General features: G+C 53.0%; 41 non-coding genes and 1 pseudogene across 41 annotated transcripts; all 42 read right to left on the bottom strand.

Moving 5' to 3' along the window:
- Positions 1-436: 436 nt before the first annotated feature.
- On the bottom strand, positions 437-555 carry LOC148810044 (5S ribosomal RNA). The gene has a single exon (XR_016087023.1). It is a non-coding gene; the product is annotated as a 5S ribosomal RNA (ribosomal RNA).
- Positions 556-1,011: 456 nt separating this feature from the next.
- Positions 1,012-1,130, bottom strand: LOC148810043 (5S ribosomal RNA). Its single transcript, XR_016087022.1, has one exon. It is a non-coding gene; the product is annotated as a 5S ribosomal RNA (ribosomal RNA).
- Positions 1,131-1,667: 537 nt separating this feature from the next.
- LOC148810042 (5S ribosomal RNA) lies at positions 1,668-1,786 on the bottom strand. The gene has a single exon (XR_016087021.1). It is a non-coding gene; the product is annotated as a 5S ribosomal RNA (ribosomal RNA).
- Positions 1,787-2,323: 537 nt separating this feature from the next.
- LOC148810041 (5S ribosomal RNA) lies at positions 2,324-2,442 on the bottom strand. Its single transcript, XR_016087019.1, has one exon. It is a non-coding gene; the product is annotated as a 5S ribosomal RNA (ribosomal RNA).
- A 456-nt stretch (positions 2,443-2,898) lies between these two features.
- LOC148810040 (5S ribosomal RNA) lies at positions 2,899-3,017 on the bottom strand. The gene has a single exon (XR_016087018.1). It is a non-coding gene; the product is annotated as a 5S ribosomal RNA (ribosomal RNA).
- A 456-nt stretch (positions 3,018-3,473) lies between these two features.
- On the bottom strand, positions 3,474-3,592 carry LOC148810039 (5S ribosomal RNA). Its single transcript, XR_016087017.1, has one exon. It is a non-coding gene; the product is annotated as a 5S ribosomal RNA (ribosomal RNA).
- Positions 3,593-4,129: 537 nt separating this feature from the next.
- Positions 4,130-4,248, bottom strand: LOC148810038 (5S ribosomal RNA). Its single transcript, XR_016087016.1, has one exon. It is a non-coding gene; the product is annotated as a 5S ribosomal RNA (ribosomal RNA).
- A 456-nt stretch (positions 4,249-4,704) lies between these two features.
- Positions 4,705-4,823, bottom strand: LOC148810037 (5S ribosomal RNA). Its single transcript, XR_016087015.1, has one exon. It is a non-coding gene; the product is annotated as a 5S ribosomal RNA (ribosomal RNA).
- Positions 4,824-5,360: 537 nt separating this feature from the next.
- LOC148810036 (5S ribosomal RNA) lies at positions 5,361-5,479 on the bottom strand. Its single transcript, XR_016087014.1, has one exon. It is a non-coding gene; the product is annotated as a 5S ribosomal RNA (ribosomal RNA).
- A 537-nt stretch (positions 5,480-6,016) lies between these two features.
- On the bottom strand, positions 6,017-6,135 carry LOC148810035 (5S ribosomal RNA). The gene has a single exon (XR_016087013.1). It is a non-coding gene; the product is annotated as a 5S ribosomal RNA (ribosomal RNA).
- A 537-nt stretch (positions 6,136-6,672) lies between these two features.
- On the bottom strand, positions 6,673-6,791 carry LOC148810034 (5S ribosomal RNA). The gene has a single exon (XR_016087012.1). It is a non-coding gene; the product is annotated as a 5S ribosomal RNA (ribosomal RNA).
- Positions 6,792-7,247: 456 nt separating this feature from the next.
- LOC148810033 (5S ribosomal RNA) lies at positions 7,248-7,366 on the bottom strand. Its single transcript, XR_016087011.1, has one exon. It is a non-coding gene; the product is annotated as a 5S ribosomal RNA (ribosomal RNA).
- A 537-nt stretch (positions 7,367-7,903) lies between these two features.
- LOC148810032 (5S ribosomal RNA) lies at positions 7,904-8,022 on the bottom strand. Its single transcript, XR_016087010.1, has one exon. It is a non-coding gene; the product is annotated as a 5S ribosomal RNA (ribosomal RNA).
- Positions 8,023-8,559: 537 nt separating this feature from the next.
- On the bottom strand, positions 8,560-8,678 carry LOC148810031 (5S ribosomal RNA). Its single transcript, XR_016086994.1, has one exon. It is a non-coding gene; the product is annotated as a 5S ribosomal RNA (ribosomal RNA).
- A 537-nt stretch (positions 8,679-9,215) lies between these two features.
- On the bottom strand, positions 9,216-9,334 carry LOC148810030 (5S ribosomal RNA). Its single transcript, XR_016087008.1, has one exon. It is a non-coding gene; the product is annotated as a 5S ribosomal RNA (ribosomal RNA).
- Positions 9,335-9,790: 456 nt separating this feature from the next.
- Positions 9,791-9,909, bottom strand: LOC148810029 (5S ribosomal RNA). Its single transcript, XR_016087007.1, has one exon. It is a non-coding gene; the product is annotated as a 5S ribosomal RNA (ribosomal RNA).
- A 537-nt stretch (positions 9,910-10,446) lies between these two features.
- LOC148810028 (5S ribosomal RNA) lies at positions 10,447-10,565 on the bottom strand. The gene has a single exon (XR_016087006.1). It is a non-coding gene; the product is annotated as a 5S ribosomal RNA (ribosomal RNA).
- A 456-nt stretch (positions 10,566-11,021) lies between these two features.
- Positions 11,022-11,140, bottom strand: LOC148810027 (5S ribosomal RNA). Its single transcript, XR_016087000.1, has one exon. It is a non-coding gene; the product is annotated as a 5S ribosomal RNA (ribosomal RNA).
- A 537-nt stretch (positions 11,141-11,677) lies between these two features.
- LOC148810026 (5S ribosomal RNA) lies at positions 11,678-11,796 on the bottom strand. The gene has a single exon (XR_016086989.1). It is a non-coding gene; the product is annotated as a 5S ribosomal RNA (ribosomal RNA).
- Positions 11,797-12,333: 537 nt separating this feature from the next.
- On the bottom strand, positions 12,334-12,452 carry LOC148810025 (5S ribosomal RNA). The gene has a single exon (XR_016086978.1). It is a non-coding gene; the product is annotated as a 5S ribosomal RNA (ribosomal RNA).
- A 537-nt stretch (positions 12,453-12,989) lies between these two features.
- LOC148810024 (5S ribosomal RNA) lies at positions 12,990-13,108 on the bottom strand. Its single transcript, XR_016086991.1, has one exon. It is a non-coding gene; the product is annotated as a 5S ribosomal RNA (ribosomal RNA).
- A 537-nt stretch (positions 13,109-13,645) lies between these two features.
- LOC148810023 (5S ribosomal RNA) lies at positions 13,646-13,764 on the bottom strand. The gene has a single exon (XR_016086967.1). It is a non-coding gene; the product is annotated as a 5S ribosomal RNA (ribosomal RNA).
- A 456-nt stretch (positions 13,765-14,220) lies between these two features.
- LOC148810022 (5S ribosomal RNA) lies at positions 14,221-14,339 on the bottom strand. The gene has a single exon (XR_016086956.1). It is a non-coding gene; the product is annotated as a 5S ribosomal RNA (ribosomal RNA).
- A 537-nt stretch (positions 14,340-14,876) lies between these two features.
- LOC148810021 (5S ribosomal RNA) lies at positions 14,877-14,995 on the bottom strand. Its single transcript, XR_016086945.1, has one exon. It is a non-coding gene; the product is annotated as a 5S ribosomal RNA (ribosomal RNA).
- A 537-nt stretch (positions 14,996-15,532) lies between these two features.
- Positions 15,533-15,651, bottom strand: LOC148810020 (5S ribosomal RNA). Its single transcript, XR_016086934.1, has one exon. It is a non-coding gene; the product is annotated as a 5S ribosomal RNA (ribosomal RNA).
- A 456-nt stretch (positions 15,652-16,107) lies between these two features.
- Positions 16,108-16,226, bottom strand: LOC148810019 (5S ribosomal RNA). Its single transcript, XR_016086922.1, has one exon. It is a non-coding gene; the product is annotated as a 5S ribosomal RNA (ribosomal RNA).
- A 456-nt stretch (positions 16,227-16,682) lies between these two features.
- LOC148810018 (5S ribosomal RNA) lies at positions 16,683-16,801 on the bottom strand. The gene has a single exon (XR_016086911.1). It is a non-coding gene; the product is annotated as a 5S ribosomal RNA (ribosomal RNA).
- Positions 16,802-17,257: 456 nt separating this feature from the next.
- Positions 17,258-17,376, bottom strand: LOC148810017 (5S ribosomal RNA). The gene has a single exon (XR_016086900.1). It is a non-coding gene; the product is annotated as a 5S ribosomal RNA (ribosomal RNA).
- A 456-nt stretch (positions 17,377-17,832) lies between these two features.
- On the bottom strand, positions 17,833-17,951 carry LOC148810016 (5S ribosomal RNA). Its single transcript, XR_016086889.1, has one exon. It is a non-coding gene; the product is annotated as a 5S ribosomal RNA (ribosomal RNA).
- A 537-nt stretch (positions 17,952-18,488) lies between these two features.
- On the bottom strand, positions 18,489-18,607 carry LOC148810015 (5S ribosomal RNA). Its single transcript, XR_016086878.1, has one exon. It is a non-coding gene; the product is annotated as a 5S ribosomal RNA (ribosomal RNA).
- Positions 18,608-19,144: 537 nt separating this feature from the next.
- LOC148810014 (5S ribosomal RNA) lies at positions 19,145-19,263 on the bottom strand (annotated as a pseudogene).
- A 456-nt stretch (positions 19,264-19,719) lies between these two features.
- Positions 19,720-19,838, bottom strand: LOC148810013 (5S ribosomal RNA). Its single transcript, XR_016086867.1, has one exon. It is a non-coding gene; the product is annotated as a 5S ribosomal RNA (ribosomal RNA).
- Positions 19,839-20,294: 456 nt separating this feature from the next.
- Positions 20,295-20,413, bottom strand: LOC148810012 (5S ribosomal RNA). Its single transcript, XR_016086856.1, has one exon. It is a non-coding gene; the product is annotated as a 5S ribosomal RNA (ribosomal RNA).
- Positions 20,414-20,950: 537 nt separating this feature from the next.
- Positions 20,951-21,069, bottom strand: LOC148810011 (5S ribosomal RNA). The gene has a single exon (XR_016086845.1). It is a non-coding gene; the product is annotated as a 5S ribosomal RNA (ribosomal RNA).
- A 456-nt stretch (positions 21,070-21,525) lies between these two features.
- On the bottom strand, positions 21,526-21,644 carry LOC148810010 (5S ribosomal RNA). Its single transcript, XR_016086834.1, has one exon. It is a non-coding gene; the product is annotated as a 5S ribosomal RNA (ribosomal RNA).
- A 537-nt stretch (positions 21,645-22,181) lies between these two features.
- On the bottom strand, positions 22,182-22,300 carry LOC148810009 (5S ribosomal RNA). The gene has a single exon (XR_016086993.1). It is a non-coding gene; the product is annotated as a 5S ribosomal RNA (ribosomal RNA).
- Positions 22,301-22,837: 537 nt separating this feature from the next.
- Positions 22,838-22,956, bottom strand: LOC148810008 (5S ribosomal RNA). Its single transcript, XR_016086823.1, has one exon. It is a non-coding gene; the product is annotated as a 5S ribosomal RNA (ribosomal RNA).
- Positions 22,957-23,493: 537 nt separating this feature from the next.
- Positions 23,494-23,612, bottom strand: LOC148810007 (5S ribosomal RNA). Its single transcript, XR_016087031.1, has one exon. It is a non-coding gene; the product is annotated as a 5S ribosomal RNA (ribosomal RNA).
- Positions 23,613-24,068: 456 nt separating this feature from the next.
- Positions 24,069-24,187, bottom strand: LOC148810006 (5S ribosomal RNA). Its single transcript, XR_016087020.1, has one exon. It is a non-coding gene; the product is annotated as a 5S ribosomal RNA (ribosomal RNA).
- Positions 24,188-24,724: 537 nt separating this feature from the next.
- On the bottom strand, positions 24,725-24,843 carry LOC148810005 (5S ribosomal RNA). Its single transcript, XR_016087009.1, has one exon. It is a non-coding gene; the product is annotated as a 5S ribosomal RNA (ribosomal RNA).
- A 456-nt stretch (positions 24,844-25,299) lies between these two features.
- On the bottom strand, positions 25,300-25,418 carry LOC148810004 (5S ribosomal RNA). The gene has a single exon (XR_016086928.1). It is a non-coding gene; the product is annotated as a 5S ribosomal RNA (ribosomal RNA).
- Positions 25,419-25,874: 456 nt separating this feature from the next.
- LOC148810003 (5S ribosomal RNA) lies at positions 25,875-25,993 on the bottom strand. The gene has a single exon (XR_016086817.1). It is a non-coding gene; the product is annotated as a 5S ribosomal RNA (ribosomal RNA).
- Positions 25,994-26,049: the final 56 nt, after the last annotated feature.

Raw genomic sequence — 26,049 nt, 5'->3', positions numbered from 1 at the left:
TTCTCTCTCTTCACTGCCTTCGTCCCCGCTCTATTTCACTTCAGCCTTTCACTCTTGCTTCCTTCCAATGAGGACGGAGCTGCGGGAGAAAGGGCGCTATAGAGGATCGCTGTGGAGAGCTGCTGCTGTGCTTTGACATCTGAGCTCTGTGGAAAACGATCTCAATACAATTCTGAAAAAAGCGACTCCCCGAACGCCAGCCGAACAAGTCTCCACAGCCGAAGCGCTGTGTCTCTTTTCAGCTGGCGATAAACCTTTCCTCGATCCTTTGCGGACTTGTAAAACTGTTCATGATCAGAATAAAAAACGCTCACGCTAATACACAAGCACCCGTGTCTCGCCAAAGCTGACAAATAAACAGACGGACAAGCCGCACTGCACGTGTGAACAGGGGAATGAGCGAGCGAGCGGGGATAGGGCGCCTCCTGCGCTTAAAAGCTTACAGCACCTGGTATTCCCAGGCGGTCTCCCATCCAAGTACTAACCAGGCCCATCCCTGTTTAGCTTCCGAGATCAGACGAGATCAGGCGTGCTCAAGGGGGTGTGGCCGTAAGCGAGAGCAAGGCTCGCTGGCACCCTTCTTATAGAGAGGACAGCTCCGTCACCTCTTTTACGACGCTGCTTTTTTCTTGCTTCCTTCCAATGAGGACGGAGCTGCGGGAGAAAGGGCGCTATAGAGGATCGCTGTGGAGAGCTGCTGCTGTGCTTTGACATCTGAGCTCTGTGGAAAACGATCTCAATACAATTCTGAAAAACGCGACTCCCCGAACGCCAGCCGAACAAGTCTCCACAGCCGAAGCGCTGTGTCTCTTTTCAGCTGGCGATAAACCTTTCCTCGATCCTTTGCGGACTTGTAAAACTGTTCATGATCAGAATAAAAAACGCTCACGCTAATACACAAGCACCCGTGTCTCGCCAAAGCTGACAAATAAACAGACGGACAAGCCGCACTGCACGTGTGAACAGGGGAATGAGCGAGCGAGCGGGGATAGGGCGCCTCCTGCGCTTAAAAGCTTACAGCACCTGGTATTCCCAGGCGGTCTCCCATCCAAGTACTAACCAGGCCCATCCCTGTTTAGCTTCCGAGATCAGACGAGATCAGGCGTGCTCAAGGGGGTGTGGCCGTAAGCGAGAGCAAGGCTCGCTGGCACCCTTCTTATAGAGAGGACAGCTCCGTCACCTCTTTTACGACGCTGCTTTTTTTCCCTTGCGTTTTTCTCTTCTTCCCACGTTCTCTCTCTTCACTGCCTTCGTCCCCGCTCTATTTCACTTCAGCCTTTCACTCTTGCTTCCTTCCAATGAGGACGGAGCTGCGGGAGAAAGGGCGCTATAGAGGATCGCTGTGGAGAGCTGCTGCTGTGCTTTGACATCTGAGCTCTGTGGAAAACGATCTCAATACAATTCTGAAAAACGCGACTCCCCGAACGCCAGCCGAACAAGTCTCCACAGCCGAAGCGCTGTGTCTCTTTTCAGCTGGCGATAAACCTTTCCTCGATCCTTTGCGGACTTGTAAAACTGTTCATGATCAGAATAAAAAACGCTCACGCTAATACACAAGCACCCGTGTCTCGCCAAAGCTGACAAATAAACAGACGGACAAGCCGCACTGCACGTGTGAACAGGGGAATGAGCGAGCGAGCGGGGATAGGGCGCCTCCTGCGCTTAAAAGCTTACAGCACCTGGTATTCCCAGGCGGTCTCCCATCCAAGTACTAACCAGGCCCATCCCTGTTTAGCTTCCGAGATCAGACGAGATCAGGCGTGCTCAAGGGGGTGTGGCCGTAAGCGAGAGCAAGGCTCGCTGGCACCCTTCTTATAGAGAGGACAGCTCCGTCACCTCTTTTACGACGCTGCTTTTTTTCCCTTGCGTTTTTCTCTTCTTCCCACGTTCTCTCTCTTCACTGCCTTCGTCCCCGCTCTATTTCACTTCAGCCTTTCACTCTTGCTTCCTTCCAATGAGGACGGAGCTGCGGGAGAAAGGGCGCTATAGAGGATCGCTGTGGAGAGCTGCTGCTGTGCTTTGACATCTGAGCTCTGTGGAAAACGATCTCAATACAATTCTGAAAAACGCGACTCCCCGAACGCCAGCCGAACAAGTCTCCACAGCCGAAGCGCTGTGTCTCTTTTCAGCTGGCGATAAACCTTTCCTCGATCCTTTGCGGACTTGTAAAACTGTTCATGATCAGAATAAAAAACGCTCACGCTAATACACAAGCACCCGTGTCTCGCCAAAGCTGACAAATAAACAGACGGACAAGCCGCACTGCACGTGTGAACAGGGGAATGAGCGAGCGAGCGGGGATAGGGCGCCTCCTGCGCTTAAAAGCTTACAGCACCTGGTATTCCCAGGCGGTCTCCCATCCAAGTACTAACCAGGCCCATCCCTGTTTAGCTTCCGAGATCAGACGAGATCAGGCGTGCTCAAGGGGGTGTGGCCGTAAGCGAGAGCAAGGCTCGCTGGCACCCTTCTTATAGAGAGGACAGCTCCGTCACCTCTTTTACGACGCTGCTTTTTTCTTGCTTCCTTCCAATGAGGACGGAGCTGCGGGAGAAAGGGCGCTATAGAGGATCGCTGTGGAGAGCTGCTGCTGTGCTTTGACATCTGAGCTCTGTGGAAAACGATCTCAATACAATTCTGAAAAACGCGACTCCCCGAACGCCAGCCGAACAAGTCTCCACAGCCGAAGCGCTGTGTCTCTTTTCAGCTGGCGATAAACCTTTCCTCGATCCTTTGCGGACTTGTAAAACTGTTCATGATCAGAATAAAAAACGCTCACGCTAATACACAAGCACCCGTGTCTCGCCAAAGCTGACAAATAAACAGACGGACAAGCCGCACTGCACGTGTGAACAGGGGAATGAGCGAGCGAGCGGGGATAGGGCGCCTCCTGCGCTTAAAAGCTTACAGCACCTGGTATTCCCAGGCGGTCTCCCATCCAAGTACTAACCAGGCCCATCCCTGTTTAGCTTCCGAGATCAGACGAGATCAGGCGTGCTCAAGGGGGTGTGGCCGTAAGCGAGAGCAAGGCTCGCTGGCACCCTTCTTATAGAGAGGACAGCTCCGTCACCTCTTTTACGACGCTGCTTTTTTCTTGCTTCCTTCCAATGAGGACGGAGCTGCGGGAGAAAGGGCGCTATAGAGGATCGCTGTGGAGAGCTGCTGCTGTGCTTTGACATCTGAGCTCTGTGGAAAACGATCTCAATACAATTCTGAAAAACGCGACTCCCCGAACGCCAGCCGAACAAGTCTCCACAGCCGAAGCGCTGTGTCTCTTTTCAGCTGGCGATAAACCTTTCCTCGATCCTTTGCGGACTTGTAAAACTGTTCATGATCAGAATAAAAAACGCTCACGCTAATACACAAGCACCCGTGTCTCGCCAAAGCTGACAAATAAACAGACGGACAAGCCGCACTGCACGTGTGAACAGGGGAATGAGCGAGCGAGCGGGGATAGGGCGCCTCCTGCGCTTAAAAGCTTACAGCACCTGGTATTCCCAGGCGGTCTCCCATCCAAGTACTAACCAGGCCCATCCCTGTTTAGCTTCCGAGATCAGACGAGATCAGGCGTGCTCAAGGGGGTGTGGCCGTAAGCGAGAGCAAGGCTCGCTGGCACCCTTCTTATAGAGAGGACAGCTCCGTCACCTCTTTTACGACGCTGCTTTTTTTCCCTTGCGTTTTTCTCTTCTTCCCACGTTCTCTCTCTTCACTGCCTTCGTCCCCGCTCTATTTCACTTCAGCCTTTCACTCTTGCTTCCTTCCAATGAGGACGGAGCTGCGGGAGAAAGGGCGCTATAGAGGATCGCTGTGGAGAGCTGCTGCTGTGCTTTGACATCTGAGCTCTGTGGAAAACGATCTCAATACAATTCTGAAAAACGCGACTCCCCGAACGCCAGCCGAACAAGTCTCCACAGCCGAAGCGCTGTGTCTCTTTTCAGCTGGCGATAAACCTTTCCTCGATCCTTTGCGGACTTGTAAAACTGTTCATGATCAGAATAAAAAACGCTCACGCTAATACACAAGCACCCGTGTCTCGCCAAAGCTGACAAATAAACAGACGGACAAGCCGCACTGCACGTGTGAACAGGGGAATGAGCGAGCGAGCGGGGATAGGGCGCCTCCTGCGCTTAAAAGCTTACAGCACCTGGTATTCCCAGGCGGTCTCCCATCCAAGTACTAACCAGGCCCATCCCTGTTTAGCTTCCGAGATCAGACGAGATCAGGCGTGCTCAAGGGGGTGTGGCCGTAAGCGAGAGCAAGGCTCGCTGGCACCCTTCTTATAGAGAGGACAGCTCCGTCACCTCTTTTACGACGCTGCTTTTTTCTTGCTTCCTTCCAATGAGGACGGAGCTGCGGGAGAAAGGGCGCTATAGAGGATCGCTGTGGAGAGCTGCTGCTGTGCTTTGACATCTGAGCTCTGTGGAAAACGATCTCAATACAATTCTGAAAAACGCGACTCCCCGAACGCCAGCCGAACAAGTCTCCACAGCCGAAGCGCTGTGTCTCTTTTCAGCTGGCGATAAACCTTTCCTCGATCCTTTGCGGACTTGTAAAACTGTTCATGATCAGAATAAAAAACGCTCACGCTAATACACAAGCACCCGTGTCTCGCCAAAGCTGACAAATAAACAGACGGACAAGCCGCACTGCACGTGTGAACAGGGGAATGAGCGAGCGAGCGGGGATAGGGCGCCTCCTGCGCTTAAAAGCTTACAGCACCTGGTATTCCCAGGCGGTCTCCCATCCAAGTACTAACCAGGCCCATCCCTGTTTAGCTTCCGAGATCAGACGAGATCAGGCGTGCTCAAGGGGGTGTGGCCGTAAGCGAGAGCAAGGCTCGCTGGCACCCTTCTTATAGAGAGGACAGCTCCGTCACCTCTTTTACGACGCTGCTTTTTTTCCCTTGCGTTTTTCTCTTCTTCCCACGTTCTCTCTCTTCACTGCCTTCGTCCCCGCTCTATTTCACTTCAGCCTTTCACTCTTGCTTCCTTCCAATGAGGACGGAGCTGCGGGAGAAAGGGCGCTATAGAGGATCGCTGTGGAGAGCTGCTGCTGTGCTTTGACATCTGAGCTCTGTGGAAAACGATCTCAATACAATTCTGAAAAACGCGACTCCCCGAACGCCAGCCGAACAAGTCTCCACAGCCGAAGCGCTGTGTCTCTTTTCAGCTGGCGAGAAACCTTTCCTCGATCCTTTGCGGACTTGTAAAACTGTTCATGATCAGAATAAAAAACGCTCACGCTAATACACAAGCACCCGTGTCTCGCCAAAGCTGACAAATAAACAGACGGACAAGCCGCACTGCACGTGTGAACAGGGGAATGAGCGAGCGAGCGGGGATAGGGCGCCTCCTGCGCTTAAAAGCTTACAGCACCTGGTATTCCCAGGCGGTCTCCCATCCAAGTACTAACCAGGCCCATCCCTGTTTAGCTTCCGAGATCAGACGAGATCAGGCGTGCTCAAGGGGGTGTGGCCGTAAGCGAGAGCAAGGCTCGCTGGCACCCTTCTTATAGAGAGGACAGCTCCGTCACCTCTTTTACGACGCTGCTTTTTTTCCCTTGCGTTTTTCTCTTCTTCCCACGTTCTCTCTCTTCACTGCCTTCGTCCCCGCTCTATTTCACTTCAGCCTTTCACTCTTGCTTCCTTCCAATGAGGACGGAGCTGCGGGAGAAAGGGCGCTATAGAGGATCGCTGTGGAGAGCTGCTGCTGTGCTTTGACATCTGAGCTCTGTGGAAAACGATCTCAATACAATTCTGAAAAACGCGACTCCCCGAACGCCAGCCGAACAAGTCTCCACAGCCGAAGCGCTGTGTCTCTTTTCAGCTGGCGATAAACCTTTCCTCGATCCTTTGCGGACTTGTAAAACTGTTCATGATCAGAATAAAAAACGCTCACGCTAATACACAAGCACCCGTGTCTCGCCAAAGCTGACAAATAAACAGACGGACAAGCCGCACTGCACGTGTGAACAGGGGAATGAGCGAGCGAGCGGGGATAGGGCGCCTCCTGCGCTTAAAAGCTTACAGCACCTGGTATTCCCAGGCGGTCTCCCATCCAAGTACTAACCAGGCCCATCCCTGTTTAGCTTCCGAGATCAGACGAGATCAGGCGTGCTCAAGGGGGTGTGGCCGTAAGCGAGAGCAAGGCTCGCTGGCACCCTTCTTATAGAGAGGACAGCTCCGTCACCTCTTTTACGACGCTGCTTTTTTTCCCTTGCGTTTTTCTCTTCTTCCCACGTTCTCTCTCTTCACTGCCTTCGTCCCCGCTCTATTTCACTTCAGCCTTTCACTCTTGCTTCCTTCCAATGAGGACGGAGCTGCGGGAGAAAGGGCGCTATAGAGGATCGCTGTGGAGAGCTGCTGCTGTGCTTTGACATCTGAGCTCTGTGGAAAACGATCTCAATACAATTCTGAAAAACGCGACTCCCCGAACGCCAGCCGAACAAGTCTCCACAGCCGAAGCGCTGTGTCTCTTTTCAGCTGGCGATAAACCTTTCCTCGATCCTTTGCGGACTTGTAAAACTGTTCATGATCAGAATAAAAAACGCTCACGCTAATACACAAGCACCCGTGTCTCGCCAAAGCTGACAAATAAACAGACGGACAAGCCGCACTGCACGTGTGAACAGGGGAATGAGCGAGCGAGCGGGGATAGGGCGCCTCCTGCGCTTAAAAGCTTACAGCACCTGGTATTCCCAGGCGGTCTCCCATCCAAGTACTAACCAGGCCCATCCCTGTTTAGCTTCCGAGATCAGACGAGATCAGGCGTGCTCAAGGGGGTGTGGCCGTAAGCGAGAGCAAGGCTCGCTGGCACCCTTCTTATAGAGAGGACAGCTCCGTCACCTCTTTTACGACGCTGCTTTTTTCTTGCTTCCTTCCAATGAGGACGGAGCTGCGGGAGAAAGGGCGCTATAGAGGATCGCTGTGGAGAGCTGCTGCTGTGCTTTGACATCTGAGCTCTGTGGAAAACGATCTCAATACAATTCTGAAAAACGCGACTCCCCGAACGCCAGCCGAACAAGTCTCCACAGCCGAAGCGCTGTGTCTCTTTTCAGCTGGCGATAAACCTTTCCTCGATCCTTTGCGGACTTGTAAAACTGTTCATGATCAGAATAAAAAACGCTCACGCTAATACACAAGCACCCGTGTCTCGCCAAAGCTGACAAATAAACAGACGGACAAGCCGCACTGCACGTGTGAACAGGGGAATGAGCGAGCGAGCGGGGATAGGGCGCCTCCTGCGCTTAAAAGCTTACAGCACCTGGTATTCCCAGGCGGTCTCCCATCCAAGTACTAACCAGGCCCATCCCTGTTTAGCTTCCGAGATCAGACGAGATCAGGCGTGCTCAAGGGGGTGTGGCCGTAAGCGAGAGCAAGGCTCGCTGGCACCCTTCTTATAGAGAGGACAGCTCCGTCACCTCTTTTACGACGCTGCTTTTTTTCCCTTGCGTTTTTCTCTTCTTCCCACGTTCTCTCTCTTCACTGCCTTCGTCCCCGCTCTATTTCACTTCAGCCTTTCACTCTTGCTTCCTTCCAATGAGGACGGAGCTGCGGGAGAAAGGGCGCTATAGAGGATCGCTGTGGAGAGCTGCTGCTGTGCTTTGACATCTGAGCTCTGTGGAAAACGATCTCAATACAATTCTGAAAAACGCGACTCCCCGAACGCCAGCCGAACAAGTCTCCACAGCCGAAGCGCTGTGTCTCTTTTCAGCTGGCGATAAACCTTTCCTCGATCCTTTGCGGACTTGTAAAACTGTTCATGATCAGAATAAAAAACGCTCACGCTAATACACAAGCACCCGTGTCTCGCCAAAGCTGACAAATAAACAGACGGACAAGCCGCACTGCACGTGTGAACAGGGGAATGAGCGAGCGAGCGGGGATAGGGCGCCTCCTGCGCTTAAAAGCTTACAGCACCTGGTATTCCCAGGCGGTCTCCCATCCAAGTACTAACCAGGCCCATCCCTGTTTAGCTTCCGAGATCAGACGAGATCAGGCGTGCTCAAGGGGGTGTGGCCGTAAGCGAGAGCAAGGCTCGCTGGCACCCTTCTTATAGAGAGGACAGCTCCGTCACCTCTTTTACGACGCTGCTTTTTTTCCCTTGCGTTTTTCTCTTCTTCCCACGTTCTCTCTCTTCACTGCCTTCGTCCCCGCTCTATTTCACTTCAGCCTTTCACTCTTGCTTCCTTCCAATGAGGACGGAGCTGCGGGAGAAAGGGCGCTATAGAGGATCGCTGTGGAGAGCTGCTGCTGTGCTTTGACATCTGAGCTCTGTGGAAAACGATCTCAATACAATTCTGAAAAACGCGACTCCCCGAACGCCAGCCGAACAAGTCTCCACAGCCGAAGCGCTGTGTCTCTTTTCAGCTGGCGATAAACCTTTCCTCGATCCTTTGCGGACTTGTAAAACTGTTCATGATCAGAATAAAAAACGCTCACGCTAATACACAAGCACCCGTGTCTCGCCAAAGCTGACAAATAAACAGACGGACAAGCCGCACTGCACGTGTGAACAGGGGAATGAGCGAGCGAGCGGGGATAGGGCGCCTCCTGCGCTTAAAAGCTTACAGCACCTGGTATTCCCAGGCGGTCTCCCATCCAAGTACTAACCAGGCCCATCCCTGTTTAGCTTCCGAGATCAGACGAGATCAGGCGTGCTCAAGGGGGTGTGGCCGCAAGCGAGAGCAAGGCTCGCTGGCACCCTTCTTATAGAGAGGACAGCTCCGTCACCTCTTTTACGACGCTGCTTTTTTTCCCTTGCGTTTTTCTCTTCTTCCCACGTTCTCTCTCTTCACTGCCTTCGTCCCCGCTCTATTTCACTTCAGCCTTTCACTCTTGCTTCCTTCCAATGAGGACGGAGCTGCGGGAGAAAGGGCGCTATAGAGGATCGCTGTGGAGAGCTGCTGCTGTGCTTTGACATCTGAGCTCTGTGGAAAACGATCTCAATACAATTCTGAAAAACGCGACTCCCCGAACGCCAGCCGAACAAGTCTCCACAGCCGAAGCGCTGTGTCTCTTTTCAGCTGGCGATAAACCTTTCCTCGATCCTTTGCGGACTTGTAAAACTGTTCATGATCAGAATAAAAAACGCTCACGCTAATACACAAGCACCCGTGTCTCGCCAAAGCTGACAAATAAACAGACGGACAAGCCGCACTGCACGTGTGAACAGGGGAATGAGCGAGCGAGCGGGGATAGGGCGCCTCCTGCGCTTAAAAGCTTACAGCACCTGGTATTCCCAGGCGGTCTCCCATCCAAGTACTAACCAGGCCCATCCCTGTTTAGCTTCCGAGATCAGACGAGATCAGGCGTGCTCAAGGGGGTGTGGCCGTAAGCGAGAGCAAGGCTCGCTGGCACCCTTCTTATAGAGAGGACAGCTCCGTCACCTCTTTTACGACGCTGCTTTTTTCTTGCTTCCTTCCAATGAGGACGGAGCTGCGGGAGAAAGGGCGCTATAGAGGATCGCTGTGGAGAGCTGCTGCTGTGCTTTGACATCTGAGCTCTGTGGAAAACGATCTCAATACAATTCTGAAAAACGCGACTCCCCGAACGCCAGCCGAACAAGTCTCCACAGCCGAAGCGCTGTGTCTCTTTTCAGCTGGCGATAAACCTTTCCTCGATCCTTTGCGGACTTGTAAAACTGTTCATGATCAGAATAAAAAACGCTCACGCTAATACACAAGCACCCGTGTCTCGCCAAAGCTGACAAATAAACAGACGGACAAGCCGCACTGCACGTGTGAACAGGGGAATGAGCGAGCGAGCGGGGATAGGGCGCCTCCTGCGCTTAAAAGCTTACAGCACCTGGTATTCCCAGGCGGTCTCCCATCCAAGTACTAACCAGGCCCATCCCTGTTTAGCTTCCGAGATCAGACGAGATCAGGCGTGCTCAAGGGGGTGTGGCCGTAAGCGAGAGCAAGGCTCGCTGGCACCCTTCTTATAGAGAGGACAGCTCCGTCACCTCTTTTACGACGCTGCTTTTTTTCCCTTGCGTTTTTCTCTTCTTCCCACGTTCTCTCTCTTCACTGCCTTCGTCCCCGCTCTATTTCACTTCAGCCTTTCACTCTTGCTTCCTTCCAATGAGGACGGAGCTGCGGGAGAAAGGGCGCTATAGAGGATCGCTGTGGAGAGCTGCTGCTGTGCTTTGACATCTGAGCTCTGTGGAAAACGATCTCAATACAATTCTGAAAAACGCGACTCCCCGAACGCCAGCCGAACAAGTCTCCACAGCCGAAGCGCTGTGTCTCTTTTCAGCTGGCGATAAACCTTTCCTCGATCCTTTGCGGACTTGTAAAACTGTTCATGATCAGAATAAAAAACGCTCACGCTAATACACAAGCACCCGTGTCTCGCCAAAGCTGACAAATAAACAGACGGACAAGCCGCACTGCACGTGTGAACAGGGGAATGAGCGAGCGAGCGGGGATAGGGCGCCTCCTGCGCTTAAAAGCTTACAGCACCTGGTATTCCCAGGCGGTCTCCCATCCAAGTACTAACCAGGCCCATCCCTGTTTAGCTTCCGAGATCAGACGAGATCAGGCGTGCTCAAGGGGGTGTGGCCGTAAGCGAGAGCAAGGCTCGCTGGCACCCTTCTTATAGAGAGGACAGCTCCGTCACCTCTTTTACAACGCTGCTTTTTTCTTGCTTCCTTCCAATGAGGACGGAGCTGCGGGAGAAAGGGCGCTATAGAGGATCGCTGTGGAGAGCTGCTGCTGTGCTTTGACATCTGAGCTCTGTGGAAAACGATCTCAATACAATTCTGAAAAACGCGACTCCCCGAACGCCAGCCGAACAAGTCTCCACAGCCGAAGCGCTGTGTCTCTTTTCAGCTGGCGATAAACCTTTCCTCGATCCTTTGCGGACTTGTAAAACTGTTCATGATCAGAATAAAAAACGCTCACGCTAATACACAAGCACCCGTGTCTCGCCAAAGCTGACAAATAAACAGACGGACAAGCCGCACTGCACGTGTGAACAGGGGAATGAGCGAGCGAGCGGGGATAGGGCGCCTCCTGCGCTTAAAAGCTTACAGCACCTGGTATTCCCAGGCGGTCTCCCATCCAAGTACTAACCAGGCCCATCCCTGTTTAGCTTCCGAGATCAGACGAGATCAGGCGTGCTCAAGGGGGTGTGGCCGTAAGCGAGAGCAAGGCTCGCTGGCACCCTTCTTATAGAGAGGACAGCTCCGTCACCTCTTTTACGACGCTGCTTTTTTTCCCTTGCGTTTTTCTCTTCTTCCCACGTTCTCTCTCTTCACTGCCTTCGTCCCCGCTCTATTTCACTTCAGCCTTTCACTCTTGCTTCCTTCCAATGAGGACGGAGCTGCGGGAGAAAGGGCGCTATAGAGGATCGCTGTGGAGAGCTGCTGCTGTGCTTTGACATCTGAGCTCTGTGGAAAACGATCTCAATACAATTCTGAAAAACGCGACTCCCCGAACGCCAGCCGAACAAGTCTCCACAGCCGAAGCGCTGTGTCTCTTTTCAGCTGGCGATAAACCTTTCCTCGATCCTTTGCGGACTTGTAAAACTGTTCATGATCAGAATAAAAAACGCTCACGCTAATACACAAGCACCCGTGTCTCGCCAAAGCTGACAAATAAACAGACGGACAAGCCGCACTGCACGTGTGAACAGGGGAATGAGCGAGCGAGCGGGGATAGGGCGCCTCCTGCGCTTAAAAGCTTACAGCACCTGGTATTCCCAGGCGGTCTCCCATCCAAGTACTAACCAGGCCCATCCCTGTTTAGCTTCCGAGATCAGACGAGATCAGGCGTGCTCAAGGGGGTGTGGCCGTAAGCGAGAGCAAGGCTCGCTGGCACCCTTCTTATAGAGAGGACAGCTCCGTCACCTCTTTTACGACGCTGCTTTTTTTCCCTTGCGTTTTTCTCTTCTTCCCACGTTCTCTCTCTTCACTGCCTTCGTCCCCGCTCTATTTCACTTCAGCCTTTCACTCTTGCTTCCTTCCAATGAGGACGGAGCTGCGGGAGAAAGGGCGCTATAGAGGATCGCTGTGGAGAGCTGCTGCTGTGCTTTGACATCTGAGCTCTGTGGAAAACGATCTCAATACAATTCTGAAAAACGCGACTCCCCGAACGCCAGCCGAACAAGTCTCCACAGCCGAAGCGCTGTGTCTCTTTTCAGCTGGCGATAAACCTTTCCTCGATCCTTTGCGGACTTGTAAAACTGTTCATGATCAGAATAAAAAACGCTCACGCTAATACACAAGCACCCGTGTCTCGCCAAAGCTGACAAATAAACAGACGGACAAGCCGCACTGCACGTGTGAACAGGGGAATGAGCGAGCGAGCGGGGATAGGGCGCCTCCTGCGCTTAAAAGCTTACAGCACCTGGTATTCCCAGGCGGTCTCCCATCCAAGTACTAACCAGGCCCATCCCTGTTTAGCTTCCGAGATCAGACGAGATCAGGCGTGCTCAAGGGGGTGTGGCCGTAAGCGAGAGCAAGGCTCGCTGGCACCCTTCTTATAGAGAGGACAGCTCCGTCACCTCTTTTACGACGCTGCTTTTTTTCCCTTGCGTTTTTCTCTTCTTCCCACGTTCTCTCTCTTCACTGCCTTCGTCCCCGCTCTATTTCACTTCAGCCTTTCACTCTTGCTTCCTTCCAATGAGGACGGAGCTGCGGGAGAAAGGGCGCTATAGAGGATCGCTGTGGAGAGCTGCTGCTGTGCTTTGACATCTGAGCTCTGTGGAAAACGATCTCAATACAATTCTGAAAAACGCGACTCCCCGAACGCCAGCCGAACAAGTCTCCACAGCCGAAGCGCTGTGTCTCTTTTCAGCTGGCGATAAACCTTTCCTCGATCCTTTGCGGACTTGTAAAACTGTTCATGATCAGAATAAAAAACGCTCACGCTAATACACAAGCACCCGTGTCTCGCCAAAGCTGACAAATAAACAGACGGACAAGCCGCACTGCACGTGTGAACAGGGGAATGAGCGAGCGAGCGGGGATAGGGCGCCTCCTGCGCTTAAAAGCTTACAGCACCTGGTATTCCCAGGCGGTCTCCCACCCAAGTACTAACCAGGCCCATCCCTGTTTAGCTTCCGAGATCAGACGAGATCAGGCGTGCTCAAGGGGGTGTGGCCGCAAGCGAGAGCAAGGCTCGCTGGCACCCTTCTTATAGAGAGGACAGCTCCGTCACCTCTTTTACGACGCTACTTTTTTTCCCTTGCGTTTTTCTCTTCTTCCCACGTTCTCTCTCTTCACTGCCTTCGTCCCCGCTCTATTTCACTTCAGCCTTTCACTCTTGCTTCCTTCCAATGAGGACGGAGCTGCGGGAGAAAGGGCGCTATAGAGGATCGCTGTGGAGAGCTGCTGCTGTGCTTTGACATCTGAGCTCTGTGGAAAACGATCTCAATACAATTCTGAAAAACGCGACTCCCCGAACGCCAGCCGAACAAGTCTCCACAGCCGAAGCGCTGTGTCTCTTTTCAGCTGGCGATAAACCTTTCCTCGATCCTTTGCGGACTTGTAAAACTGTTCATGATCAGAATAAAAAACGCTCACGCTAATACACAAGCACCCGTGTCTCGCCAAAGCTGACAAATAAACAGACGGACAAGCCGCACTGCACGTGTGAACAGGGGAATGAGCGAGCGAGCGGGGATAGGGCGCCTCCTGCGCTTAAAAGCTTACAGCACCTGGTATTCCCAGGCGGTCTCCCATCCAAGTACTAACCAGGCCCATCCCTGTTTAGCTTCCGAGATCAGACGAGATCAGGCGTGCTCAAGGGGGTGTGGCCGTAAGCGAGAGCAAGGCTCGCTGGCACCCTTCTTATAGAGAGGACAGCTCCGTCACCTCTTTTACGACGCTGCTTTTTTCTTGCTTCCTTCCAATGAGGACGGAGCTGCGGGAGAAAGGGCGCTATAGAGGATCGCTGTGGAGAGCTGCTGCTGTGCTTTGACATCTGAGCTCTGTGGAAAACGATCTCAATACAATTCTGAAAAACGCGACTCCCCGAACGCCAGCCGAACAAGTCTCCACAGCCGAAGCGCTGTGTCTCTTTTCAGCTGGCGATAAACCTTTCCTCGATCCTTTGCGGACTTGTAAAACTGTTCATGATCAGAATAAAAAACGCTCACGCTAATACACAAGCACCCGTGTCTCGCCAAAGCTGACAAATAAACAGACGGACAAGCCGCACTGCACGTGTGAACAGGGGAATGAGCGAGCGAGCGGGGATAGGGCGCCTCCTGCGCTTAAAAGCTTACAGCACCTGGTATTCCCAGGCGGTCTCCCATCCAAGTACTAACCAGGCCCATCCCTGTTTAGCTTCCGAGATCAGACGAGATCAGGCGTGCTCAAGGGGGTGTGGCCGTAAGCGAGAGCAAGGCTCGCTGGCACCCTTCTTATAGAGAGGACAGCTCCGTCACCTCTTTTACGACGCTGCTTTTTTTCCCTTGCGTTTTTCTCTTCTTCCCACGTTCTCTCTCTTCACTGCCTTCGTCCCCGCTCTATTTCACTTCAGCCTTTCACTCTTGCTTCCTTCCAATGAGGACGGAGCTGCGGGAGAAAGGGCGCTATAGAGGATCGCTGTGGAGAGCTGCTGCTGTGCTTTGACATCTGAGCTCTGTGGAAAACGATCTCAATACAATTCTGAAAAACGCGACTCCCCGAACGCCAGCCGAACAAGTCTCCACAGCCGAAGCGCTGTGTCTCTTTTCAGCTGGCGATAAACCTTTCCTCGATCCTTTGCGGACTTGTAAAACTGTTCATGATCAGAATAAAAAACGCTCACGCTAATACACAAGCACCCGTGTCTCGCCAAAGCTGACAAATAAACAGACGGACAAGCCGCACTGCACGTGTGAACAGGGGAATGAGCGAGCGAGCGGGGATAGGGCGCCTCCTGCGCTTAAAAGCTTACAGCACCTGGTATTCCCAGGCGGTCTCCCATCCAAGTACTAACCAGGCCCATCCCTGTTTAGCTTCCGAGATCAGACGAGATCAGGCGTGCTCAAGGGGGTGTGGCCGTAAGCGAGAGCAAGGCTCGCTGGCACCCTTCTTATAGAGAGGACAGCTCCGTCACCTCTTTTACGACGCTGCTTTTTTTCCCTTGCGTTTTTCTCTTCTTCCCACGTTCTCTCTCTTCACTGCCTTCGTCCCCGCTCTATTTCACTTCAGCCTTTCACTCTTGCTTCCTTCCAATGAGGACGGAGCTGCGGGAGAAAGGGCGCTATAGAGGATCGCTGTGGAGAGCTGCTGCTGTGCTTTGACATCTGAGCTCTGTGGAAAACGATCTCAATACAATTCTGAAAAACGCGACTCCCCGAACGCCAGCCGAACAAGTCTCCACAGCCGAAGCGCTGTGTCTCTTTTCAGCTGGCGATAAACCTTTCCTCGATCCTTTGCGGACTTGTAAAACTGTTCATGATCAGAATAAAAAACGCTCACGCTAATACACAAGCACCCGTGTCTCGCCAAAGCTGACAAATAAACAGACGGACAAGCCGCACTGCACGTGTGAACAGGGGAATGAGCGAGCGAGCGGGGATAGGGCGCCTCCTGCGCTTAAAAGCTTACAGCACCTGGTATTCCCAGGCGGTCTCCCATCCAAGTACTAACCAGGCCCATCCCTGTTTAGCTTCCGAGATCAGACGAGATCAGGCGTGCTCAAGGGGGTGTGGCCGTAAGCGAGAGCAAGGCTCGCTGGCACCCTTCTTATAGAGAGGACAGCTCCGTCACCTCTTTTACGACGCTGCTTTTTTCTTGCTTCCTTCCAATGAGGACGGAGCTGCGGGAGAAAGGGCGCTATAGAGGATCGCTGTGGAGAGCTGCTGCTGTGCTTTGACATCTGAGCTCTGTGGAAAACGATCTCAATACAATTCTGAAAAACGCGACTCCCCGAACGCCAGCCGAACAAGTCTCCACAGCCGAAGCGCTGTGTCTCTTTTCAGCTGGCGATAAACCTTTCCTCGATCCTTTGCGGACTTGTAAAACTGTTCATGATCAGAATAAAAAACGCTCACGCTAATACACAAGCACCCGTGTCTCGCCAAAGCTGACAAATAAACAGACGGACAAGCCGCACTGCACGTGTGAACAGGGGAATGAGCGAGCGAGCGGGGATAGGGCGCCTCCTGCGCTTAAAAGCTTACAGCACCTGGTATTCCCAGGCGGTCTCCCATCCAAGTACTAACCAGGCCCATCCCTGTTTAGCTTCCGAGATCAGACGAGATCAGGCGTGCTCAAGGGGGTGTGGCCGTAAGCGAGAGCAAGGCTCGCTGGCACCCTTCTTATAGAGAGGACAGCTCCGTCACCTCTTTTACGACGCTGCTTTTTTCTTGCTTCCTTCCAATGAGGACGGAGCTGCGGGAGAAAGGGCGCTATAGAGGATCGCTGTGGAGAGCTGCTGCTGTGCTTTGACATCTGAGCTCTGTGGAAAACGATCTCAATACAATTATGAAAAACGCGACTCCCCGAACGCCAGCCGAACAAGTCTCCACAGCCGAAGCGCTGTGTCTCTTTTCAGCTGGCGATAAACCTTTCCTCGATCCTTTGCGGACTTGTAAAACTGTTCATGATCAGAATAAAAAACGCTCACGCTAATACACAAGCACCCGTGTCTCGCCAAAGCTGACAAATAAACAGACGGACAAGCCGCACTGCACGTGTGAACAGGGGAATGAGCGAGCGAGCGGGGATAGGGCGCCTCCTGCGCTTAAAAGCTTACAGCACCTGGTATTCCCAGGCGGTCTCCCATCCAAGTACTAACCAGGCCCATCCCTGTTTAGCTTCCGAGATCAGACGAGATCAGGCGTGCTCAAGGGGGTGTGGCCGTAAGCGAGAGCAAGGCTCGCTGGCACCCTTCTTATAGAGAGGACAGCTCCGTCACCTCTTTTACGACGCTGCTTTTTTCTTGCTTCCTTCCAATGAGGACGGAGCTGCGGGAGAAAGGGCGCTATAGAGGATCGCTGTGGAGAGCTGCTGCTGTGCTTTGACATCTGAGCTCTGTGGAAAACGATCTCAATACAATTCTGAAAAACGCGACTCCCCGAACGCCAGCCGAACAAGTCTCCACAGCCGAAGCGCTGTGTCTCTTTTCAGCTGGCGATAAACCTTTCCTCGATCCTTTGCGGACTTGTAAAACTGTTCATGATCAGAATAAAAAACGCTCACGCTAATACACAAGCACCCGTGTCTCGCCAAAGCTGACAAATAAACAGACGGACAAGCCGCACTGCACGTGTGAACAGGGGAATGAGCGAGCGAGCGGGGATAGGGCGCCTCCTGCGCTTAAAAGCTTACAGCACCTGGTATTCCCAGGCGGTCTCCCATCCAAGTACTAACCAGGCCCATCCCTGTTTAGCTTCCGAGATCAGACGAGATCAGGCGTGCTCAAGGGGGTGTGGCCGTAAGCGAGAGCAAGGCTCGCTGGCACCCTTCTTATAGAGAGGACAGCTCCGTCACCTCTTTTACGACGCTGCTTTTTTCTTGCTTCCTTCCAATGAGGACGGAGCTGCGGGAGAAAGGGCGCTATAGAGGATCGCTGTGGAGAGCTGCTGCTGTGCTTTGACATCTGAGCTCTGTGGAAAACGATCTCAATACAATTCTGAAAAACGCGACTCCCCGAACGCCAGCCGAACAAGTCTCCACAGCCGAAGCGCTGTGTCTCTTTTCAGCTGGCGATAAACCTTTCCTCGATCCTTTGCGGACTTGTAAAACTGTTCATGATCAGAATAAAAAACGCTCACGCTAATACACAAGCACCCGTGTCTCGCCAAAGCTGACAAATAAACAGACGGACAAGCCGCACTGCACGTGTGAACAGGGGAATGAGCGAGCGAGCGGGGATAGGGCGCCTCCTGCGCTTAAAAGCTTACAGCACCTGGTATTCCCAGGCGGTCTCCCATCCAAGTACTAACCAGGCCCATCCCTGTTTAGCTTCCGAGATCAGACGAGATCAGGCGTGCTCAAGGGGGTGTGGCCGTAAGCGAGAGCAAGGCTCGCTGGCACCCTTCTTATAGAGAGGACAGCTCCGTCACCTCTTTTACGACGCTGCTTTTTTTCCCTTGCGTTTTTCTCTTCTTCCCACGTTCTCTCTCTTCACTGCCTTCGTCCCCGCTCTATTTCACTTCAGCCTTTCACTCTTGCTTCCTTCCAATGAGGACGGAGCTGCGGGAGAAAGGGCGCTATAGAGGATCGCTGTGGAGAGCTGCTGCTGTGCTTTGACATCTGAGCTCTGTGGAAAACGATCTCAATACAATTCTGAAAAACGCGACTCCCCGAACGCCAGCCGAACAAGTCTCCACAGCCGAAGCGCTGTGTCTCTTTTCAGCTGGCGATAAACCTTTCCTCGATCCTTTGCGGACTTGTAAAACTGTTCATGATCAGAATAAAAAACGCTCACGCTAATACACAAGCACCCGTGTCTCGCCAAAGCTGACAAATAAACAGACGGACAAGCCGCACTGCACGTGTGAACAGGGGAATGAGCGAGCGAGCGGGGATAGGGCGCCTCCTGCGCTTAAAAGCTTACAGCACCTGGTATTCCCAGGCGGTCTCCCATCCAAGTACTAACCAGGCCCATCCCTGTTTAGCTTCCGAGATCAGACGAGATCAGGCGTGCTCAAGGGGGTGTGGCCGTAAGCGAGAGCAAGGCTCGCTGGCACCCTTCTTATAGAGAGGACAGCTCCGTCACCTCTTTTACGACGCTGCTTTTTTTCCCTTGCGTTTTTCTCTTCTTCCCACGTTCTCTCTCTTCACTGCCTTCGTCCCCGCTCTATTTCACTTCAGCCTTTCACTCTTGCTTCCTTCCAATGAGGACGGAGCTGCGGGAGAAAGGGCGCTATAGAGGATCGCTGTGGAGAGCTGCTGCTGTGCTTTGACATCTGAGCTCTGTGGAAAACGATCTCAATACAATTCTGAAAAACGCGACTCCCCGAACGCCAGCCGAACAAGTCTCCACAGCCGAAGCGCTGTGTCTCTTTTCAGCTGGCGAGAAACCTTTCCTCGATCCTTTGCGGACTTGTAAAACTGTTCATGATCAGAATAAAAAACGCTCACGCTAATACACAAGCACCCGTGTCTCGCCAAAGCTGACAAATAAACAGACGGACAAGCCGCACTGCACGTGTGAACAGGGGAATGAGCGAGCGAGCGGGGATAGGGCGCCTCCTGCGCTTAAAAGCTTACAGCACCTGGTATTCCCAGGCGGTCTCCCATCCAAGTACTAACCAGGCGCATCCCTGTTTAGCTTCCGAGATCAGACGAGATCAGGCGTGCTCAAGGGGGTGTGGCCGTAAGCGAGAGCAAGGCTCGCTGGCACCCTTCTTATAGAGAGGACAGCTCCGTCACCTCTTTTACGACGCTGCTTTTTTCTTGCTTCCTTCCAATGAGGACGGAGCTGCGGGAGAAAGGGCGCTATAGAGGATCGCTGTGGAGAGCTGCTGCTGTGCTTTGACATCTGAGCTCTGTGGAAAACGATCTCAATACAATTCTGAAAAACGCGACTCCCCGAACGCCAGCCGAACAAGTCTCCACAGCCGAAGCGCTGTGTCTCTTTTCAGCTGGCGATAAACCTTTCCTCGATCCTTTGCGGACTTGTAAAACTGTTCATGATCAGAATAAAAAACGCTCACGCTAATACACAAGCACCCGTGTCTCGCCAAAGCTGACAAATAAACAGACGGACAAGCCGCACTGCACGTGTGAACAGGGGAATGAGCGAGCGAGCGGGGATAGGGCGCCTCCTGCGCTTAAAAGCTTACAGCACCTGGTATTCCCAGGCGGTCTCCCATCCAAGTACTAACCAGGCCCATCCCTGTTTAGCTTCCGAGATCAGACGAGATCAGGCGTGCTCAAGGGGGTGTGGCCGTAAGCGAGAGCAAGGCTCGCTGGCACCCTTCTTATAGAGAGGACAGCTCCGTCACCTCTTTTACGACGCTGCTTTTTTCTTGCTTCCTTCCAATGAGGACGGAGCTGCGGGAGAAAGGGCGCTATAGAGGATCGCTGTGGAGAGCTGCTGCTGTGCTTTGACATCTGAGCTCTGTGGAAAACGATCTCAATACAATTCTGAAAAACGCGACTCCCCGAACGCCAGCCGAACAAGTCTCCACAGCCGAAGCGCTGTGTCTCTTTTCAGCTGGCGATAAACCTTTCCTCGATCCTTTGCGGACTTGTAAAACTGTTCATGATCAGAATAAAAAACGCTCACGCTAATACACAAGCACCCGTGTCTCGCCAAAGCTGACAAATAAACAGACGGACAAGCCGCACTGCACGTGTGAACAGGGGAATGAGCGAGCGAGCGGGGATAGGGCGCCTCCTGCGCTTAAAAGCTTACAGCACCTGGTATTCCCAGGCGGTCTCCCATCCAAGTACTAACCAGGCCCATCCCTGTTTAGCTTCCGAGATCAGACGAGATCAGGCGTGCTCAAGGGGGTGTGGCCGTAAGCGAGAGCAAGGCTCGCTGGCACCCTTCTTATAGAGAGGACAGCTCCGTCACCTCTTTTACGACGCTGCTTTTTTTCCCTTGCGTTTTTCTCTTCTTCCCACGTTCTCTCTCTTCACTGCCTTCGTCCCCGCTCTATTTCACTTCAGCCTTTCACTCTTGCTTCCTTCCAATGAGGACGGAGCTGCGGGAGAAAGGGCGCTATAGAGGATCGCTGTGGAGAGCTGCTGCTGTGCTTTGACATCTGAGCTCTGTGGAAAACGATCTCAATACAATTCTGAAAAACGCGACTCCCCGAACGCCAGCCGAACAAGTCTCCACAGCCGAAGCGCTGTGTCTCTTTTCAGCTGGCGATAAACCTTTCCTCGATCCTTTGCGGACTTGTAAAACTGTTCATGATCAGAATAAAAAACGCTCACGCTAATACACAAGCACCCGTGTCTCGCCAAAGCTGACAAATAAACAGACGGACAAGCCGCACTGCACGTGTGAACAGGGGAATGAGCGAGCGAGCGGGGATAGGGCGCCTCCTGCGCTTAAAAGCTTACAGCACCTGGTATTCCCAGGCGGTCTCCCATCCAAGTACTAACCAGGCCCATCCCTGTTTAGCTTCCGAGATCAGACGAGATCAGGCGTGCTCAAGGGGGTGTGGCCGTAAGCGAGAGCAAGGCTCGCTGGCACCCTTCTTATAGAGAGGACAGCTCCGTCACCTCTTTTACGACGCTGCTTTTTTCTTGCTTCCTTCCAATGAGGACGGAGCTGCGGGAGAAAGGGCGCTATAGAGGATCGCTGTGGAGAGCTGCTGCTGTGCTTTGACATCTGAGCTCTGTGGAAAACGATCTCAATACAATTCTGAAAAACGCGACTCCCCGAACGCCAGCCGAACAAGTCTCCACAGCCGAAGCGCTGTGTCTCTTTTCAGCTGGCGATAAACCTTTCCTCGATCCTTTGCGGACTTGTAAAACTGTTCATGATCAGAATAAAAAACGCTCACGCTAATACACAAGCACCCGTGTCTCGCCAAAGCTGACAAATAAACAGACGGACAAGCCGCACTGCACGTGTGAACAGGGGAATGAGCGAGCGAGCGGGGATAGGGCGCCTCCTGCGCTTAAAAGCTTACAGCACCTGGTATTCCCAGGCGGTCTCCCATCCAAGTACTAACCAGGCCCATCCCTGTTTAGCTTCCGAGATCAGACGAGATCAGGCGTGCTCAAGGGGGTGTGGCCGTAAGCGAGAGCAAGGCTCGCTGGCACCCTTCTTATAGAGAGGACAGCTCCGTCACCTCTTTTACGACGCTGCTTTTTTTCCCTTGCGTTTTTCTCTTCTTCCCACGTTCTCTCTCTTCACTGCCTTCGTCCCCGCTCTATTTCACTTCAGCCTTTCACTCTTGCTTCCTTCCAATGAGGACGGAGCTGCGGGAGAAAGGGCGCTATAGAGGATCGCTGTGGAGAGCTGCTGCTGTGCTTTGACATCTGAGCTCTGTGGAAAACGATCTCAATACAATTCTGAAAAACGCGACTCCCCGAACGCCAGCCGAACAAGTCTCCACAGCCGAAGCGCTGTGTCTCTTTTCAGCTGGCGATAAACCTTTCCTCGATCCTTTGCGGACTTGTAAAACTGTTCATGATCAGAATAAAAAACGCTCACGCTAATACACAAGCACCCGTGTCTCGCCAAAGCTGACAAATAAACAGACGGACAAGCCGCACTGCACGTGTGAACAGGGGAATGAGCGAGCGAGCGGGGATAGGGCGCCTCCTGCGCTTAAAAGCTTACAGCACCTGGTATTCCCAGGCGGTCTCCCATCCAAGTACTAACCAGGCCCATCCCTGTTTAGCTTCCGAGATCAGACGAGATCAGGCGTGCTCAAGGGGGTGTGGCCGCAAGCGAGAGCCAGGCTCGCTGGCACCCTTCTTATAGAGAGGACAGCTCCGTCACCTCTTTTACGACGCTGCTTTTTTTCCCTTGCGTTTTTCTCTTCTTCCCACGTTCTCTCTCTTCACTGCCTTCGTCCCCGCTCTATTTCACTTCAGCCTTTCACTCTTGCTTCCTTCCAATGAGGACGGAGCTGCGGGAGAAAGGGCGCTATAGAGGATCGCTGTGGAGAGCTGCTGCTGTGCTTTGACATCTGAGCTCTGTGGAAAACGATCTCAATACAATTCTGAAAAACGCGACTCCCCGAACGCCAGCCGAACAAGTCTCCACAGCCGAAGCGCTGTGTCTCTTTTCAGCTGGCGATAAACCTTTCCTCGATCCTTTGCGGACTTGTAAAACTGTTCATGATCAGAATAAAAAACGCTCACGCTAATACACAAGCACCCGTGTCTCGCCAAAGCTGACAAATAAACAGACGGACAAGCCGCACTGCACGTGTGAACAGGGGAATGAGCGAGCGAGCGGGGATAGGGCGCCTCCTGCGCTTAAAAGCTTACAGCACCTGGTATTCCCAGGCGGTCTCCCATCCAAGTACTAACCAGGCCCATCCCTGTTTAGCTTCCGAGATCAGACGAGATCAGGCGTGCTCAAGGGGGTGTGGCCGTAAGCGAGAGCAAGGCTCGCTGGCACCCTTCTTATAGAGAGGACAGCTCCGTCACCTCTTTTACGACGCTGCTTTTTTTCCCTTGCGTTTTTCTCTTCTTCCCACGTTCTCTCTCTTCACTGCCTTCGTCCCCGCTCTATTTCACTTCAGCCTTTCACTCTTGCTTCCTTCCAATGAGGACGGAGCTGCGGGAGAAAGGGCGCTATAGAGGATCGCTGTGGAGAGCTGCTGCTGTGCTTTGACATCTGAGCTCTGTGGAAAACGATCTCAATACAATTCTGAAAAACGCGACTCCCCGAACGCCAGCCGAACAAGTCTCCACAGCCGAAGCGCTGTGTCTCTTTTCAGCTGGCGATAAACCTTTCCTCGATCCTTTGCGGACTTGTAAAACTGTTCATGATCAGAATAAAAAACGCTCACGCTAATACACAAGCACCCGTGTCTCGCCAAAGCTGACAAATAAACAGACGGACAAGCCGCACTGCACGTGTGAACAGGGGAATGAGCGAGCGAGCGGGGATAGGGCGCCTCCTGCGCTTAAAAGCTTACAGCACCTGGTATTCCCAGGCGGTCTCCCATCCAAGTACTAACCAGGCCCATCCCTGTTTAGCTTCCGAGATCAGACGAGATCAGGCGTGCTCAAGGGGGTGTGGCCGTAAGCGAGAGCAAGGCTCGCTGGCACCCTTCTTATAGAGAGGACAGCTCCGTCACCTCTTTTACGACGCTGCTTTTTTCTTGCTTCCTTCCAATGAGGACGGAGCTGCGGGAGAAAGGGCGCTATAGAGGATCGCTGTGGAGAGCTGCTGCTGTGCTTTGACATCTGAGCTCTGTGGAAAACGATCTCAATACAATTCTGAAAAACGCGACTCCCCGAACGCCAGCCGAACAAGTCTCCACAGCCGAAGCGCTGTGTCTCTTTTCAGCTGGCGATAAACCTTTCCTCGATCCTTTGCGGACTTGTAAAACTGTTCATGATCAGAATAAAAAACGCTCACGCTAATACACAAGCACCCGTGTCTCGCCAAAGCTGACAAATAAACAGACGGACAAGCCGCACTGCACGTGTGAACAGGGGAATGAGCGAGCGAGCGGGGATAGGGCGCCTCCTGCGCTTAAAAGCTTACAGCACCTGGTATTCCCAGGCGGTCTCCCATCCAAGTACTAACCAGGCCCATCCCTGTTTAGCTTCCGAGATCAGACGAGATCAGGCGTGCTCAAGGGGGTGTGGCCGTAAGCGAGAGCAAGGCTCGCTGGCACCCTTCTTATAGAGAGGACAGCTCCGTCACCTCTTTTACGACGCTGCTTTTTTTCCCTTGCGTTTTTCTCTTCTTCCCACGTTCTCTCTCTTCACTGCCTTCGTCCCCGCTCTATTTCACTTCAGCCTTTCACTCTTGCTTCCTTCCAATGAGGACGGAGCTGCGGGAGAAAGGGCGCTATAGAGGATCGCTGTGGAGAGCTGCTGCTGTGCTTTGACATCTGAGCTCTGTGGAAAACGATCTCAATACAATTCTGAAAAACGCGACTCCCCGAACGCCAGCCGAACAAGTCTCCACAGCCGAAGCGCTGTGTCTCTTTTCAGCTGGCGATAAACCTTTCCTCGATCCTTTGCGGACTTGTAAAACTGTTCATGATCAGAATAAAAAACGCTCACGCTAATACACAAGCACCCGTGTCTCGCCAAAGCTGACAAATAAACAGACGGACAAGCCGCACTGCACGTGTGAACAGGGGAATGAGCGAGCGAGCGGGGATAGGGCGCCTCCTGCGCTTAAAAGCTTACAGCACCTGGTATTCCCAGGCGGTCTCCCATCCAAGTACTAACCAGGCCCATCCCTGTTTAGCTTCCGAGATCAGACGAGATCAGGCGTGCTCAAGGGGGTGTGGCCGTAAGCGAGAGCAAGGCTCGCTGGCACCCTTCTTATAGAGAGGACAGCTCCGTCACCTCTTTTACGACGCTGCTTTTTTCTTGCTTCCTTCCAATGAGGACGGAGCTGCGGGAGAAAGGGCGCTATAGAGGATCGCTGTGGAGAGCTGCTGCTGTGCTTTGACATCTGAGCTCTGTGGAAAACGATCTCAATACAATTCTGAAAAACGCGACTCCCCGAACGCCAGCCGAACAAGTCTCCACAGCCGAAGCGCTGTGTCTCTTTTCAGCTGGCGATAAACCTTTCCTCGATCCTTTGCGGACTTGTAAAACTGTTCATGATCAGAATAAAAAACGCTCACGCTAATACACAAGCACCCGTGTCTCGCCAAAGCTGACAAATAAACAGACGGACAAGCCGCACTGCACGTGTGAACAGGGGAATGAGCGAGCGAGCGGGGATAGGGCGCCTCCTGCGCTTAAAAGCTTACAGCACCTGGTATTCCCAGGCGGTCTCCCATCCAAGTACTAACCAGGCCCATCCCTGTTTAGCTTCCGAGATCAGACGAGATCAGGCGTGCTCAAGGGGGTGTGGCCGTAAGCGAGAGCAAGGCTCGCTGGCACCCTTCTTATAGAGAGGACAGCTCCGTCACCTCTTTTACGACGCTGCTTTTTTCTTGCTTCCTTCCAATGAGGACGGAGCTGCGGGAGAAAGGGCGCTATAGAGGATCGCTGTGGAGAGCTGCTGCTGTGCTTTGACATCTGAGCTCTGTGGAAAACGATCTCAATACAATTCTGAAAAACGCGACTCCCCGAACGCCAGCCGAACAAGTCTCCACAGCCGAAGCGCTGTGTCTCTTTTCAGCTGGCGATAAACCTTTCCTCGATCCTTTGCGGACTTGTAAAACTGTTCATGATCAGAATAAAAAACGCTCACGCTAATACACAAGCACCCGTGTCTCGCCAAAGCTGACAAATAAACAGACGGACAAGCCGCACTGCACGTGTGAACAGGGGAATGAGCGAGCGAGCGGGGATAGGGCGCCTCCTGCGCTTAAAAGCTTACAGCACCTGGTATTCCCAGGCGGTCTCCCATCCAAGTACTAACCAGGCCCATCCCTGTTTAGCTTCCGAGATCAGACGAGATCAGGCGTGCTCAAGGGGGTGTGGCCGTAAGCGAGAGCAAGGCTCGCTGGCACCCTTCTTATAGAGAGGACAGCTCCGTCACCTCTTT

This window comes from Atractosteus spatula, unplaced genomic scaffold (assembly GCF_055471065.1).
Source record: "Atractosteus spatula isolate fAtrSpa1 unplaced genomic scaffold, fAtrSpa1.hap1 Scaffold_103, whole genome shotgun sequence".
NCBI lineage: Eukaryota > Metazoa > Chordata > Actinopteri > Semionotiformes > Lepisosteidae > Atractosteus > Atractosteus spatula.
The sequence above is the reverse complement of the archived record's forward strand: the minus strand, read 5'-3'. Positions and strand labels throughout refer to the sequence as shown.